The sequence below is a fragment of the Corvus moneduloides genome, chromosome Z, assembly GCF_009650955.1.
Source record: "Corvus moneduloides isolate bCorMon1 chromosome Z, bCorMon1.pri, whole genome shotgun sequence".
NCBI lineage: Eukaryota > Metazoa > Chordata > Aves > Passeriformes > Corvidae > Corvus > Corvus moneduloides.
Window position 1 is genome coordinate 24371020 of NC_045511.1, and position 16824 is coordinate 24387843.

A 16824-nucleotide genomic window follows, 5' to 3' on the forward strand; every position below is an offset into this window, starting at 1 on the left:
AGTCAAATGCCAAATCAGGGAAGAGGTCTGTGCTTCTCAAATATCTGAAAAGTCAGCCACATGGAAAATGTTGGGGCCCCATTCTAGTTGTATAACAGTTTGTGGTCTTGGGAGAGAAAGGAGAAGAGAAAACGACATTTCTCGCACCGTGCACTGAATTACCTCTACTCAGTTAACTACTTGAAATTCTTTTGCTCCTGTTGTAGTGAGTTTTGAAAGAGCAGCAGGAACCTCTGTCAGTTGATATGAACATGTCTCTGAACGGCAATTCAAATAACAACCTGGTAGGGTTTCTTTCAATTGGTCTTGTTTTAGCATAGCATTGAAAACAAGTTTGTGGTGTCTCTTTGGTTTTGGAGGTGGACATTTCTTTAACAGAAGGTTAATTCTTGAATGTCATTGCAGCTGCCTGATAGATCCCTTTGAACGGAAAAATTTCCACGTGGCCAGTCTACGTGGATTGTCTGAAGTTGGCAGTTGTTTCCAGAACAGGTGAAACTCATACTACAAGTTTCTGGAATAAAAACAACTAAGAGACCAATTGTGAGGTTTGTCCAATATTGTCTTCTGGTGATTTTTGCTGGTTTTCTCTGTTCCACCATCTCTTCCTCTTTACCCTCAAGGTCTATTTGCTGGTAGAAGAGGTAGATCAAGTTCTCCACAAGAAATGCAGGAATAATTCCATTTGACATATAAAACGGACTAATTTTTAGAAAGTGCTGAACATCTACCCTTTTAAATTTGGGCTGCTTCCAAATGTTAAGTAGCCAGAATTACTAGACACTTTGAAAAATTGCACTTAAAATACTAATATCATTAGGGCTATAGCAGATGAGTAATCCAGCTGTGATTTTTAAACATTGGACATAAACTAATACAAATGCAGTAAAATGTCTTCAAAATGTAGATAAATAGTTTTGCAATATGCTATGTGTCTTCTCTTAGATATGTAAGAGTACGTTGTTGTTTATCCTGTCAAGTTCAGTGTGCCCATATTAAAAGATATCCTGTTGCTTCTTTTGCATTATAAATCCCTAAAAATATAAGAAGATATGAATTGATGTAATATTTGCCTAGAATTATAAACAGTAACATCATATCATGTAGGAGAAAGTAGTTGAAAATAAGATGTGGTAGCATAAAGAAGAAGATAAGGAGCATGCAGAACAACCAGATCAAAGGAACAGGGTACTAAATCTGAAGTGGGTACTACTTCAGGCCGCCAGCATGACACAGAGAGTAGTGGAATACTATACTCTGTTTCAGGCAGCTGTCAAAAGGATAGGTAGTAAAGGGTAACATACAGCATGGGACAACAAAAATCACATATATTTATTAAATATTTGAAAGATGATTCCTGACAAAAGGAAGCACCTCGAAGTATATACAGTTATTGGGGCATTAATTACTTTGGAACTGTTTGACTTGAGTTGAAGAAGAAGCAATACTAACCTAAAATAAGAGTCTTTTACATGATACAGAGACGCAGAGGGCCTTTGTTACATGGCGAGTAAAGGTTACATATTGAATAATACACCTATAACATGAACAACCACAGAGCACTGTAGAACAGCTGTAGAACTGTAAAGCAACTGTAACAATACCCATAGAGACAATAGCAAGTTGCTGCATTGACTTTTGACTTTTCTATATGAGCTCCTTGCTTCTATTTTTTCATACTTTTTCAGAAACTGTACATTGTATAAAGTGATCCATCTTCAACAGAGCATGGTCAGGTTTAGGTGAGGAGAAAGGGCCTGTATGGAACCACTGCTAATCCAGAGAAGTGAGTACTTTGATAGCAGGTGATTATTCACCTCTTGCTCTCTGAGTAGTCCAATCATTAAAAAAAAAAGTTTTCACATTTTAGTTTCACTGGTTACAGACCTAATGCCCCTCTCTTGGGTCACATAATGAGAATTAGAGGCATATTTCTTACTGCAGTGTTAAGAGACCATTTTCTGGCAGCTAATTAATGCTCCATCCTTACCTAGACTCAGAGGAATTTCAGTCTTCTTATTTCTTAAAGAATTTTTTTTTAATAAGGGAAGTCTTTTGGCAGTTGGAAGTTATATCTTTGATGTTTTAGATATTATCATTTCTTCCAACACTATTTCAGATTTCTTTATAATCCAAAGAAGCTTATTTTTGATGTAAAAATTTTTAATTACATTTCTGAATCTCTGTGGTTTGTCTAATTCTTTAAATCAAAACACACAGCAATATTCTTGTGTGGGGATTTTTTTTGAAGATCACTTTTATTTCAGCAGTAGCATATTAGTTGATATAAATATATAAAAGATGAACAAAGGGAAAAAGCCTGCATAGCAGTGGAAATAGTTTAATTAATTGTGTTTGAGAAGATAGTAGATAATACTGTGTGTGACGCTTTATGTAAAGCACAAGTGACATCAGCAGGACCTGAGAGGATAGTCTCTAGCTCCACTTAAGTTTGTTTTATTTAAATTGCATGTATTTGTTTTCAGCTCAGGGTAAAAATAGTTGCTAACTCTTTGTGTTTGCCTTTTTGGGGATGGGGAAAAAAAGGTATGCTAAGGCATAGTAATAGACTACAAAGACAGTATAGAGCATGCTGCTTCCATATGCCTTATGTTTTTTGTTTAGGAGAACATGCTTAAAAAGAAAAAAGTTGTGGGCTAGAGAAGCCAACGGTATTGGAGTGAAAAACACACATGGAAAGTCTTTGAATGGCTTGCAAAGGGACAGTGAAATAGCAGGAACTCTCAGGTGCCAGCAAGACAAATCTCCCATTGTCAAGAGAGTCCTGAACTCAGCAGGGTCTGCAAGCTTCTGGTTTTTTTTGACAAAGAGTGTCTCAATCCAGTGATAAGCACCACCTTTCCTTTTGCAAGATACTGCAGAGTATTTTACTGAGTTTGTATCAGTATGCTTAACTTCTTACTTAGAAAAGAAGAACACAGTTTGGCACACGACCCTCAATTGTTCCTCTTTTCTCAGCTAGAGAGTTCAGTCTGTCAGTGCCTTTATATCAAGATGAGGTTATAGCCACCCACTTCTTCAGATATGGCTCATCAGAGGACTCAGAGGAGCAGCCATTCTTCAAGAAATTTTACCTTCAGGTAACTGATATCACCTGAGCAGGAGGCTTGGACCAGTCCGTCCAGAGGTCACTTCCAACCTCAGCCAGGGTTTGTGACTCTGGTTAGGAATATGGTAACAATTGTGGTAGCACAACCTCACTGAGGAGTGCAGATGTGGGAATCAGGGACCCGCAAGCACTGATTTAGGTCCTGACAACGGCATGTGTTATGCCTTTGGGAAAGTAGAGTTCCACCTCTATTGGATTTACCAGTATCAACTCTCATGGATACTTTTACATGACCTGCCCAACCACTGTGTTTTGTGGATTAATTAGCTAATATTTCTTCAGCGATTTGCATATGTAAATGCTATATAAATGCTAAATAGATATTAACTCTGAAACTTGCTGCTACTGCTCACATCACTGTAGTAAGAACCACTTTCTTTCTCAGTGTACAAAGGCCAATTTGCCCAAGGATAGAGCCTGCCACCACTGCAAGGCAGCACCTGATAGTCTTCAGTGTTGTTTTCAGTAGTCTTTGAGGGTTTGCATCAAAGGACACAAATCCTGTCTAACACCAGCATTTTATCTAAAACTGACAGTGAAATTTTTTAGTATGATTCCTACTTTCAAAATAGGATGGCTTTTCTTCCTGTATGCTTATTTTCCAGCTCATCAATATAACAGAATTTGTAAGATTACATGCCTTCTTTTGTGCTATGCTTTTTTTTTATGACAGTAATTATGGCATCCACCTTGTGGTATGTGTCAGCATACCGTGAGTATGATGCCTGAAACATCTTCTCAGCTAAGGGTTATTTGAAGTGATGTACACAGCTCCAACTTACCTGTTTTTCTCTATCAGTCACTGTGAAAACAAGCAGCTTAGAAGCAGCAAATCTCTAAAACTTGCACCACTTAGAGAGGAAAGACCTGGGTGAAATCAAATGGTTTATGTTTTCAGCCAGAAATAAATAAGGCATGGACTATGGCTCTCTCATCTACCAGTGAGTTTTATTAAAGAGTTAGAGCAAGCTCCAGTTTACAAGATATTCAGAACCATATGTATGCATTAATTAAAGGAATGTGGAGGAGGAGGAGGGGATCTGAGAAAATAACAAAGCAGCAGTGTATGCGTGCAATGATTTTTCATTCTGTTTCGCTTCAGCTCTGCCCCTGCAACAGAGGATCTAATCAATCTGCCGGCTATTAAGTTTGTTAATTGATAATGCATACTAATTAGGCTGTGCGCAGTTACTTAAGAGACTTTGCTAAGGTGATTGTAGGCACAAGTCCAAATGGAGTTTAAAGTATTCTGTGTGAGGTTAAAACCCATCAACCAGAATAGATGGATTTTATATTATAACAGAAGGCACAATATACCCATAAGTATTTAATGTATTGCGTGGTTATCCATTGTTACATATCCTAAGTCTACCGAACAATTAAAAATATAAAAATAACCCCTAAAAAATGTAACTAAATAAGGTGTGTGTATGAATATGTAGAAATACTAGAGATGAAGGGAAGCTGAACCTGAACCAGTCTTAAAATAAATATTCATACTAATTTTCACACTTATGTCCAGGAAAAATAGTATGTAGTTCTGCTGCACGGAAGGAGCAAGCATAACAAGAACTCAGCCTAATCTAGCTTTATGAACTTTGACAATAAGCCACATAAAATTGACATGCCTTTCTGCCCCCATCCAATAGGGCAATAAACCAGTAGTCACAGAGTAGCAACAAAAGCATGTCAACTAGCTATTTGTGATACCTAGGGAAACTCAGAGCTATTGTTTATATCATTAGAATATTATTATAAACCTAAGAGTCTCCTTTCCATTTCTAGTGACTGTGTTTGAGGTGCTCCTGACCTTAAAGAGGTAATTTTTTACATATTAATAGTCTTGGTCTTCTTTCCCCCGCCTTCTTCTTCTTTTCTATGCATCATATAAAATGAAAGTTCTTTGCAATATAAATTTGGAGTTGGCAGGCACTACTGATGGAGGTAGTGGGCATTTAATTAGTGAATGAATTGTATTCTCATGGTGTGGCCATTGGACCTAAAATCCAAGCTATAGTGCTTTATTTAACTATATGAAAATGACTGGGTGACAGTATTTAGTATGTAGGAAACTATTTTTTAAGGACTGAATACTTAGAACCCAAAAGACAAAAAACAGCTAGAGAGAAAGCTGACTTCATGTCTTGCAACCTTGTTAAAGAAAATTTATTGCAATAAGATACGTCATATTGAAAGAAGAACTATTGCAGTAGAGATAATTTTATTATCTGCATGTAGCCAATGGATATAGTTGGAGTGACAGTATGTATGTACCAATAAAAAAGTTTAGGTAGCTGCAAATTTGTACAACAATAAGGGTGAATTGCATATGTTACAATTATCTGTTCTGTATGCAAAGATTGTATATTGTGTTGAGGATTATGGGGAAAATACTTTCTATTTGTTTCGTATCAGCCAGTGGCTTCAATTTGTGTATAGTACAAATCTTGGTAGACATAAGGACACTCATCTAAATGGCTGAGCTGTGACCCGGAGGGGCCATGCACAAAGATGGTGTTCACTAGGTTTACAAAAAAATCCTCCAAAAACTGTCAATAGGCTTTGTGACATTAGCAATGCAGCCTTCACAGTGAGAGATATAAAGACAACTTACAACAAACTTTCTTGAAGTTTTCTTCCTCTGAGAGTTCTGTAGGAGACATAATATCTCTTACCCCTTCCAGTGCTTCACTTAACAGTCTGTAATGAATGAGTAAATAAGAGGAGATGAACTTAAAAGGCAATCAAAGTCTCAGGGAGTTGCTGGCATGAATGAGTGATTCTCACTAGACTAGTGCATCTTAAAGAGGATACAAAGAAGATAATTTTACAAGGGAGTGTGATAACAGGACTGTGGAAATTCTTACATATCAACACTGGAGACAATAGGATTTGAATTTTTCCCCCCAACACCAACACTTTTCTGAGGCACATCCATTGAACATTATGTCACTGAAAGGCCTCCTTCTCCTTGATGGGGAAAGATGAGCACATCCAGAAGTAGTTCTGGTCAACCAAGATCAGAATTGCCCTCTGGAGGCTCCTGTTGCTCCATAGACCTCATCATATTCCAAGAAAGGATGAGGTTCCTAATGCACTGAAACATGTCTGTATAGGAAGTTTGGATGGATCGGACTGAAGAATTTTGCCTATTTCCATAGAGCAAGATGTTTCAGGGGGAATAGCTTCATCTATCTATCTATCTATCTATCTATCTATCTATCACAAATGTAAGACAAGTTACACCACTGGTCACTCCCTGTGTTTTGTCCTCTCATGTCAGCAACAAATATGTTGAAGAAGCTTATCTTAAACACCAGCAATAAGTTGATCACTGGTGATTATGAAAGAAGCTAGATGAATAACATTATTGATTAATGCTGAAGGGGAGCTTAGAGTGAGGTACAACATGGGTTCTTACATTTTAATGTGTGGTTAAACAATAAAGGGAGCTCACTTAGCTGTTGAACAGTCTCCTTTAAGGCTGTCTTCTGAACCAAATGAAAGTACAGAGCAGGTTAAATCATGCTATGCCTGTTCAAGAGACCTGCCTCTTCCAGGAATATTGCACCTGCATTATTGAAGAGGTTTCTGCTCTGACGTCTTTCTTTAGTGCACATCAGTGAGATTTTAGCCCATAATGTCAACTAAAGTGAAGTAAATACTAGGAAAAATGTTCTGTGAATATTTGCTCAAAGTGGAAAGTGGATTTCAATTAGACCATGTTTGCAATGCTTTCACATTTGCTTTCCAGGAACACTTGAGTGCTCAAGCTTTATTAGTATGAATAACTCATGAAAAAGTGAATGCTAGCTCAAATATTCAGCAAAAGCAGATTTTGAAGAGAAAATTCACTGGAGAAGTGTGTGGCTAATTTTGAATAAGAAGTACTGCTGAGAATTTTACAGTGTTACTATCTCTTTGTGGACAGCTTACAAAGAGAAATAAAGTTAGTATCTGTGGATAATTTTCAGCAAATTTTCACCCAGCTCTAATGTAAAAAACCTCCCAGTGATGTTGTCATTTCTGTAAGGTTAATATTCATTGTTTCTGGTTTCTTATGAGCTTAAATTCTTAGCTTGTTGTCTAGGGCATACTTCATGGAGGTTCAAGCACCTAGGGTTCTCATGAACTTAAATAAAATTTGAGATTGTTTAATACCCCCAGGACTAGATCACTAATTCTTGCTAGTGTATATATCTCCTGCTATAGGTAGCACAGGTTACACTTTTATGGAATTGTGCCTACTCTCCCACTTGTGTCGTCTTGGAAATTTTTTTCTTGATGGTCTGGGTGAAATGCACGGCATTTAACTATGTTTGTCAACACGCATACTTTTTACCTTGTGCACTCTATTACTATATTCTATAGAATCGTATTTAAGATTAAAAAAGACTGTAGGAAATTTGCTGGATTGAAGTTTCATAAATTGGTGTGGGTTAGTGTTTTATTTCAGTGGCGCTCCTAAGAGTTCAAGAGACTATTTAATACAAGCAAGACTCCTCTGACTTCAATTAGAGTACAAATCTTACAGCTAAGGACAGAGAATTTAGAAAGGAAAAGAGTGCCACAAAATAAGTAATATTAATTGTAATTCTAGTCAAACCATATCTGAAAAAGAGTTTTCTAAATTCCCCCTTTCAAATTCGACTGCTTCCTTTTACACTTTCACTCCCTTTCCAAGTCTTCCTCTCTTCTTTCATGAGGGGAAAAGGAGCATTACAACCATCTCCTACTGCTACTTTTGTTGTAGATGATATCTTCTTTGATATCATGCTTCCCTCACTATATACAAAGCCAGAAGCAGAAGCAAAACAAAACAGAAAAAAAAGAGAAAAATATTTTGCCTTTCACAATACACAAAGGAAAATTATTAACATTCAGCTTAATTCTCGAGTGTGAACTAAATTATATGGATTTAAAAATGCAGAAATGAAGATGAATGAAGCTCTCTCTTGCTTAGTGATCAAATAAAAAATAAACATTTGCCTAAAATGATTGCCATTGCTTAATACATTTTATATGAAATAAGATACTCCGTTGTACCATTTCTCACAATATGTAATGCTTTGTTTTTCTTCAGTACTATTTTGCTGATTTCTAAAATATTAAAATAGATCCTTTTGCCTGTTCAACAGCAATTTCTTTATATAAACAAATGCTTCTAAATGCTTTAAGAAAAGAGGTATTAAATTGGTTAAAACACAAACCATTAGTAAGCCTCACAGAAAAAAATCTGCAAATGTGAAAACAAGAAGGGAAGAGTACAATGCACATAGTAATTATTGCAATTCATCAAATCATAGCATATGTACCAGCACTGAAATTATATCACCCGAAAAGCACAGACTTTTTACATAGCCTAAAAAATTCCTTGCTTTGTTACAGTGGGTTGTACAAATAATTCATTTGATCTCCCTTATGAAACATATATGCATGATGTCTCTAAGGGCTGTGTTGTATTTGCTGTTGAATATAGTTTACACGATTTCTATATAGATTTTTCCAGGGAGAAAATCAGAAAGCAACTGCTCAGATCCCATAACTGAGTATTTTACAAGGCATTGGAAGTACTAAAACTCATATTTTATTGTAAGATTTTATTTAAAAATTGTCCATGGAAGTACAAAATAATGAATAAACTCGAGTCCTGAATCTTTCTGCGTACAACTGCTGCCCTGTGAAGACTCACTGATTGTTCAGAGTAAAATTTGGAACGGAGCATTCCTTAGGCACAAAGTGAGATGTCCTTTATCCAAAGCTTATTAACTTTTGAAAGTGGTGTCCACCTAAAATAGAAATAAAATAGAAATAAAATTGATCTTCAATTTACTTTTTCATGTTTGTCATCTAGTTTCTTTAAATTATGTTTGGAAAATGCCTTCTTCCAGTAAATATACAGATCTTTTTCCTTTCAGTTTAAACCAGAGTTTATCATTGATACAAGATTTATGAAAAAGGAGCAGAAGAGCTAAAGGCACATGTAGTAATTCTGGTTTGTTAATTTTTTTAGTTGGACAAGTGCACACAATGAATTTTACACATCAAAATTTAAGTGTCACAATTCCAGCTCCCAGATCAGGTGAACTAGAGAACTTCAATTCCTTTTTTTCCCCACTTAAAACTGAAGTAAACTGGAATTGAAGACTTTGCTTTCTGTTTCGTTGTTCATTAATAGCTTCAGTTTACCTCTCGCTTTTATGAGTTTGTATGGAAAGTCATTGGCTTCATTAGGGTTTCTCTTGATTTATACCAGTTTAAGTAAAAACTCATATTGGCTCTTTTCTCTCACTGAAGATGTTGCCCATGAGATGTGTCAGAATAATGACTCAGGAAAATGAAGTCATAGACTAGACAGGGCTCCCAGAGAATGAGCGGCCTTGCACACTTCACTGGTCCCCACATCAGTGTGCGCCGATCCTGCCGTGACGAGGATTACCTGGGGAGGTGCCTGACATTCTCCGTGCCTGCTCAATCTGTTCTGTGTGGCAATAGAGGTGATAACTATGTTGTGGACATTTGTCCTCAAAGAGTACATTTCTCATACCAATAGGCTATTGACTTTCAGTAATTGCAAACTTAGGGAAGATTTTTATTGGTGTGCTGGAGATAAAAGATCTCTTGCCCCACTACCACAATCTTCCACAACGATTAAACTGCAAGTGGGAAAGAGACAAATTTGGTCCCCTCTTCTCACCCATCTGAACAGGGTATTGGTATCTGCCTACATAATCAAAGAATCAGCATACAGAGATTTATTTCACAGCGGGACTTGCACCACAAAACTGCAAGGCAATTTGTTATTGATCATTTGTCAAGTTTTTTTGTCATAACTGGATGCTAATAAGGGATATGAAGGATGAGAAAAAAAAGAATACCTGATTAATAGCCTTACCTTTAAAGACAATTATAAAAAAAATTAGTATTACTTTATAGAGTCAATAGTTCTGAAAGAGGAATTCGACCAGTTATATTACTTGTTTAAAATATAACAAAGACACCTCGAATTATAACATCCTTTGCACAGTGGATGTCATATTATGTTTTTTGGTGATTACGTCAATTTAATATTTCACGTATTATTAATAATTCCTCATTACATAAAATTATTACTAAACTGGCAATTAAGTGAATGTGAAGGATCCATATGCTGAAGTGTTTGTAACATTTCAATTATGAACTTCACATCAAATGTCTTCCAGTGTACATCAATAACATTAATGAACAATCTTTTTGCCACCAAAAAACCACCCAAATGCGTTCCATTATCTTATTATATTTTCACAGAGCCTTGCTACATCTTCATAAATATTAGCTTCAGGGAGAATCAGGTAGTCTAGTTTCTGGCTCTATAGCACAAACAGGTTTCCTCATATCTCAATAGTTATCAAATCTAGATATTAGTGTTTCAGCTAATGGCAACTTCTTGTTTCAACTTGTCTTCATCAACTTGATTTTACTCTTAATATTTTTCTTTGCATTTATATTTCCTCCTAATTGTTTAAAATAAAATCTCTCCTCAGTTAAGAACACTTCCCTTCTCACTGTTGCTCTTCAAAGACAGGTCTATTCTCCTAAATTAAACTAAATATTTATCAGACAGTAGCCAGGAAAATCTGTGCACTGAAAATCATAATGGTGCCTTTAATTCTTGCTTTCAATCTGTGAACCACATAGATTAACTGTCATCTTTCCTGTAAAAGCGTGTCAAACAATTTTGAAAGACAAACAAGGTGAAGAAAGGTAATAAGTGAATAAAACAGACAATTAGTATGCATACAAAACCCCTACTCATTCAGCAGTACATTTTCCCTTGCAAGGACATACTTCTCCAAAGCAAAGTGTGTTAGTAAGATAAGTGAACTTCAGAAATGTTCCTCCTTTCATGTTTGGCATCCTGGTTTAATCCGTCTGGGACTGATGCCATTTGTTTCCTTGTGCTTTGAACTGATGGACTGTGGGACTACCAGTGTGGCACAGATCTTGCCTTCCTGCAAAAAGACAAAAGAAGTTTTGCAAAAACCTGCAAAGAAACCTGCAAAAGTTTTACCAGTGGTCATTACTGACCAATGTTTATTAGACTGTTCCTCTCACTTGCCCCTCTTTAAAAATTATATATTTGCCCGTATCAGTCTGATATTACTGCAGAAGGCACAAATATGAGATAAACAAACCATAGAGAATTTGTTTCCCATTGGTGGTTTCCATGCAGATTAACATGTCCGTCTTTGTGTCCAAAAGCCTGGACCAATAAAGTATCATCTTAATTCTTGTATGATACAAATTAGCAGTAAGCAGAGAAATACTAATGCCTGCATTTATCCCAACAAAGAAAGATAGTCAAGTTTGAGGTTGCTTCTCCTGAGTTGGGTAAAGCCTCTAATGCAGGCTCCATACAGAAAGACATAGTTTATCTCTCATTTAGTTCTTGACTGAGGGTTTAAACTTCCACCAGGCTTCTCATCATTGTTATAAAACAGGATTCTCTGTATTTGCAGTTTGTACACTTTCAACTTGCCCGGGACATTTATGCAAACACAGGGATGATCACATCACATCAATACCTTGGAGCCCATACCACACAGATAGCATGTGGTACAATCCTGCAGAGTGTCTTAGCACAAGGGCACTTTATTCTTTCCTGTTTCTATTTGAACACAGGTCCACTCTTTAAAAAAATTAAATATTGCGGTAACAATAGCCTAGACATGGGAGTACTATAAAGCAGAGATGTCCTGGGGAAGATGACAGAAAAATCTTCTTCAATACTATGAAATTTTTGGGTTGGGAGCAAGAAGATTTGCTCCTCCACAGGGCCAAAAACTACAGTAACCGTTTAGAACACCATGGCTTTGTCAATAATGTTTCATAAAAATACTAAAACACCAAGTACCTCTTGTATTGGTGAAGATAATTAATTTTTAAGAAAACACTTCAGCCAGGATTTTCAGAAGTAGATACAGATTGTAAGTGTTCCAAAATTCAGATTCCTAGCATCTGATTTTCAAATCTTCCTGACAGGTTTGTGAAGACATCATGAGTGGCAGTGTTTCTTTTCAAAATCATCTCTTTTTAAGCTTTCTTCCTTTGAGAACTCCAAAATTAATTTATCTAAAATTATTCTCATTTTCCCTCCTTACTTTCTGAGAATATTCATTAGATACAAAATTTCATGTAAGCATTTCTTTGCTTAAATGCATAGATGACATAATGTTAGAAGTCATAACCTGTTCAGGTCTCCCATTTTGTAGTGGGAAAGTGGCCTTTTGGAGACAGATTTGGATTTTGGGTTGGTTGAAGGGTGGACTTTTGTAGAGCAGCTATTAGCCAGAAATAGCACTGGCTCGGACAAAGATCTTCCTTCATATTTTCGTCAGTCAGCCAAATTTTCACAGATTTCAAACTGGCAATATTCAGTGTTGAATTTAGAAAAGGGAAAAAGGGGCAAATCAAAGCAGTTTTCCTAGTGGAGTTTTGGTATGTGCACATCATCAATCTGGTTAACTGTCCTCAATATTCCATCTCATTCTCCCTCTCTCTTTGTCTTTCACTTGTGGACTTCACACAGACATTCATACATATTCTGCCCTTCAGCTTTGTTGCCTTAAGTGATCATCTATTCTGTGAAAATCCCTTTTCTCCATTCTTTTCCTGCTCACAGAACCCCTCTCCACAATGCAAAAAAAAATTGTCCTTATTTGAGTCTAATTCATTAAAGAACTAATTCAGGAAAAGCCAGTTGGAGTGGGAGAATCTACCTTGTATGAAGATTCCAGCACCAGGAAGTCCTTTGGTGATCCGTTATGTGAGCAATCATGCAAGTTAGAGATGCTCCAAAGTAACTTTCACTTCAGACTTAACTGAACTTTACAGGACTGCAAAAAGTTCTATTTGCAACAGAGCTCAAACCACAAAACCACAATATATAATAAAGGATGCTCTTTGTTACACAAAACCAGAAAAAAATTAAGGCAGCAAGTAATTTTTTCCAGAACAAAAACAACCTTTGCCTTTACTAATTATTTCACCACCAGTCACAGAAATGAGCACAAAATATTAATGGATTTTCTGACTGCCAATAACTGAAATTTAGCTAAGTGTTTTAGACAAAATTCTGATGTATCTCTTCCAAATCTACCTTTTTTAAATAAGCAAGTATTCATAGTTCATTTGAGACTGCCATTTTCTTGAGAAGCTAGGTAAATCCCAGAACCTTTGAATTTGTGCGAGGTTGATGACAGCACTGTTGTCTTTATCCTGTATCTTTTTAGAACTTTAAACATTCAAGCATTCTGGGGTTTCTAAAATTGCAGTGAAATCAACATTTTTCACATGAAAAATAAAACAAGCCTTTGTTTTCACAAAGTCTTGCTGGTATTGATATATAGAATTATTTTTCATCTCCAACCAAAGGTAGTAAACTATCCTCAAAACAGTCATGGCAAATGTGCCTTGCTAGAGGTACAATCTAATCATCCATTATTGGTTAGGTTTAGTCAATCCCACCGCATTAGCATTTGCTCCTTCAGCTTTGTAGAATACAATTTTCCTTTTGCTTTCAGTTATTTTTCATTTGAATCTATTCACTGTTCTTATTATCCATTCTTTGCAATAATGGAGTATATGCACTTCTTGTAATAACCTAGCACCTGAAATAAAAATCCAGCCCAGGACTCCATTGTGCAAGAAACTGTACAAAAGCAGAAGCATTGAGTCTTTGCGAAATATGCAGTCTAGATAACACATTAATTTTACCATGGACAACGAAAAGAGCTGTGTAATGTTGATCAGTATGATGGGACATCAATTCATCCATTAGCAGCTTCGGCATTGTCAAGCTTATTTGTTGGCATCCCAGCACAAGAGAATTGAACAGTGCAACATGAGGATGGATGGAAAGTATCCATCAACATGTGAAGGGAGGCAGCACCGGATCAAGCTCTGACAAAATCCTGCAGGTATTGATATCTATCAGCATCTTTCAGCTCCCACAGAAGATAGCAAACCATCCTCAGAAACAATTGCAACAAGTACAACTTTGGCATGAAAAAATACAGCTTATATTTTCACCTAGGCCTTGCTGTGTTTGAGCCAAGGGACTTCATGAGGATTAACACCATGCTTAATGTGAAACATTGCATGAAGGCACAGCTTTGCTCTGTCTCCTGAAGGCCATATTCCCCTGGACCTATACTGGTAGAGCTTTGAGGTGTTTGTTGTGTGCATCTGGTCTCCATCAGAGCCCACTTGGAGGTCTCTTAGGCATTCTTTGTTGCAGGCTTCAGATATGTGTGTGTTTTATTTTGGATGTTTGGCTGTGAGTTACCTGGGCATGGCAGCTGAATGCAAGTGGAAAGGGATTCTTTTGGTGACCCCTCCTGTACACCCTTACAGTATTTCAAACATTTAGCAAACGTTTGCATATAGGTCATTTAAACTATCTGGATGAATCTAATTTTCTGAGAGATAAGTTAGCTTTTTTTTAGTATCTCCTTATTCCATTTATAATCTTATTTGCCAAAAAACATCACTTTGGACATTGGAAAGACCTTTGTGAGACTAATTACATACCCTACTGATCCTGAGTCTTAAATGACTAATGTCATTTAAAACTTAAAAAAACAATTTTTTTTTTGAAAATAAACCACAGTTTTATATTCAAATAGAGACAAAACTGGATATTCCCGATGTGCTCCATAAAGCACTGACATAAATCCTTGGATTTATGTAGACCTGTCATGCAACAGGATCCTTTGGATCTTCCACACTATTCCAGCACACCGAGATGAGAATTTAATCAATGAGAATCAATTCATAGCCCAGCTTCCCTGCAATTTGTTTTTCAGTATATGTGATGCAATGACAGTTTGTCTTTATAAAACTCTGATCGTAATTCCCAGGAGCTGCTGGGTGTGGGGAGACAGCAGAGTTTCTTCACCCCTGTTGCTACAGGATGTCTTGGCTATTGTAATACCCAGCTTTGCAGGTGCCAGTGGTAACTCTTCTCTCCTCTTTCTCTGTGGGAGATGTTTCTCCCACTCTTCCTGGAGGGTGGGAGCACAGCACGAGGGAGAATCATCAGCAAAAATCTGCAGCACAGCTAAAGGAAGAAAGAAACCCTTCCATTAGAAATTTTACCTGAAGGTGCAAAAACCTCATAGAGAAGGGAAGGAAGCCTTTTTTCCTCCTAAATAAAATTTTTATCTAAACCAATTGGCAAACCAAGCTACAGCACCCCACACACCAACTTTCAAGTCAAAATCACTGTAATCAGCATGAGTTGCACATTACACACTTTTTCCACTTATATCTTACCAATGAAAAAGTAATGCCAATATAAACAGAGATAACTGTTTGAAGGTGCTAAGAATAAATGCACTTCTTTCCTTTGTGAACGGCTAGTTTGGCAATATGTTGTAATGATATTTTTCTTTTTACGGAATCTATGCATCTGGGGAAGCAGACTATAGAGTAACAAAATGGGGACTTACCAGAGGCAAAATAAAATATGCTTGATGGACTCCTGACAGAAATAAACGGTGTAAATCAACTTTATTAACCACTCAGACATGGAGGCCAGCTGCAGTCAGTCCCCAGTGTAATAGAAGAAAACTGAAGACAAATACTATTTGGAAAATACAGAGGTATTGCTGCCAGCTCTCACAAGACACATCATTCTCATCCACTTGGTTCTCTGCTCTGCAGCCTGCCCAGAGCTCCAACAGCTCCTATCCATCCTGCAAGGTGGTCTTGAACTGCAGAAGGGAAATTAAAAAGGCAAAGGACTGAGCTCCTGGTATCCCCAGCAAGTTGCCTTTGCTGATGCACAGTTTCCCCATCACTCCCTGGGATGTGCCTGCACCTAGAGCCCTATACAAAGGGAAATAAGGTCTAGTCTTGACCCCACATTCAATCTCCTATAACTTAATCCTTAGTCAATATGAATCTGGATACTCATCTTCCCAACACGTTTATTCATGGGGACAGTTTACAGGTAAATGGAGATATGAGATACTGCTATTGACATTGTGAAAGAGCGTGGTTTAAATTAAATCTGAGTTCATCCAACTTAATTGAACTTAATTACATTGAATTAAACTTCTAATTCCACTCTTCATGTTGAAACAATTAAGATCTATTTTAAGATATTTTTAGTAGTAGTAGAACTTTTATTTTTTGTTCTCATCCCCTGACCTCTGCCTGGAATCTGTGTGTCTCAGAGGAAGGCTTTCACTACATCCTCATCCCAGTGCATAAAAGCTGCTGTTTTTTCCTGGATATGACATAAAACATTGAAATAACATGAGGACATTTGCTTTCAGATAAAATATCTGGTATTGTTTATATCATATTATTATAGTAGATTAAATTTGATATAAGCTGATTTCCTACAGAGGCCTCTATCACTTCCACTGGCGTGTTCATTCACTTCGAAGTGAGGGCAAGTCCTTTTTTAGATTAGACTTTCCCCTTTACAGATTTATTTCTCGTTGACTCCATAATTATACAATTAAAGCTAATATAGGTAATTTAAACATTTAATTTATTTAATGGCATTGAAGAGAGTGCGTAAGGTCAGAGGAGATCTGAGGTCCTAGAGATGCACAGAAGTCATGATTCATGAGTGATTTCCTGCCTGTGGTGATAGTTATCTGGGTGACATTGGAGGATAACGACCAAACGTCTGAGAAAGA

At 36.8% G+C, this 16824-nt stretch overlaps 1 long non-coding RNA gene across 2 annotated transcripts; it reads right to left on the bottom strand.

Moving 5' to 3' along the window:
- Positions 1-4059: 4059 nt before the first annotated feature.
- On the bottom strand, positions 4060-16147 carry LOC116438378. 2 transcript variants are annotated; one of them, XR_004237707.1, is made up of 3 exons: positions 12889-15601; positions 10958-11121; positions 4060-8919 (listed from the first exon to the last, which is right to left on the bottom strand). It is a non-coding gene; the product is annotated as an uncharacterized LOC116438378 (long non-coding RNA). The 2 variants fall into 2 exon arrangements; XR_004237706.1 differs by having other exon boundaries at positions 10958-16147.
- Between the last annotated feature and the right edge of the window lie 677 nt (positions 16148-16824).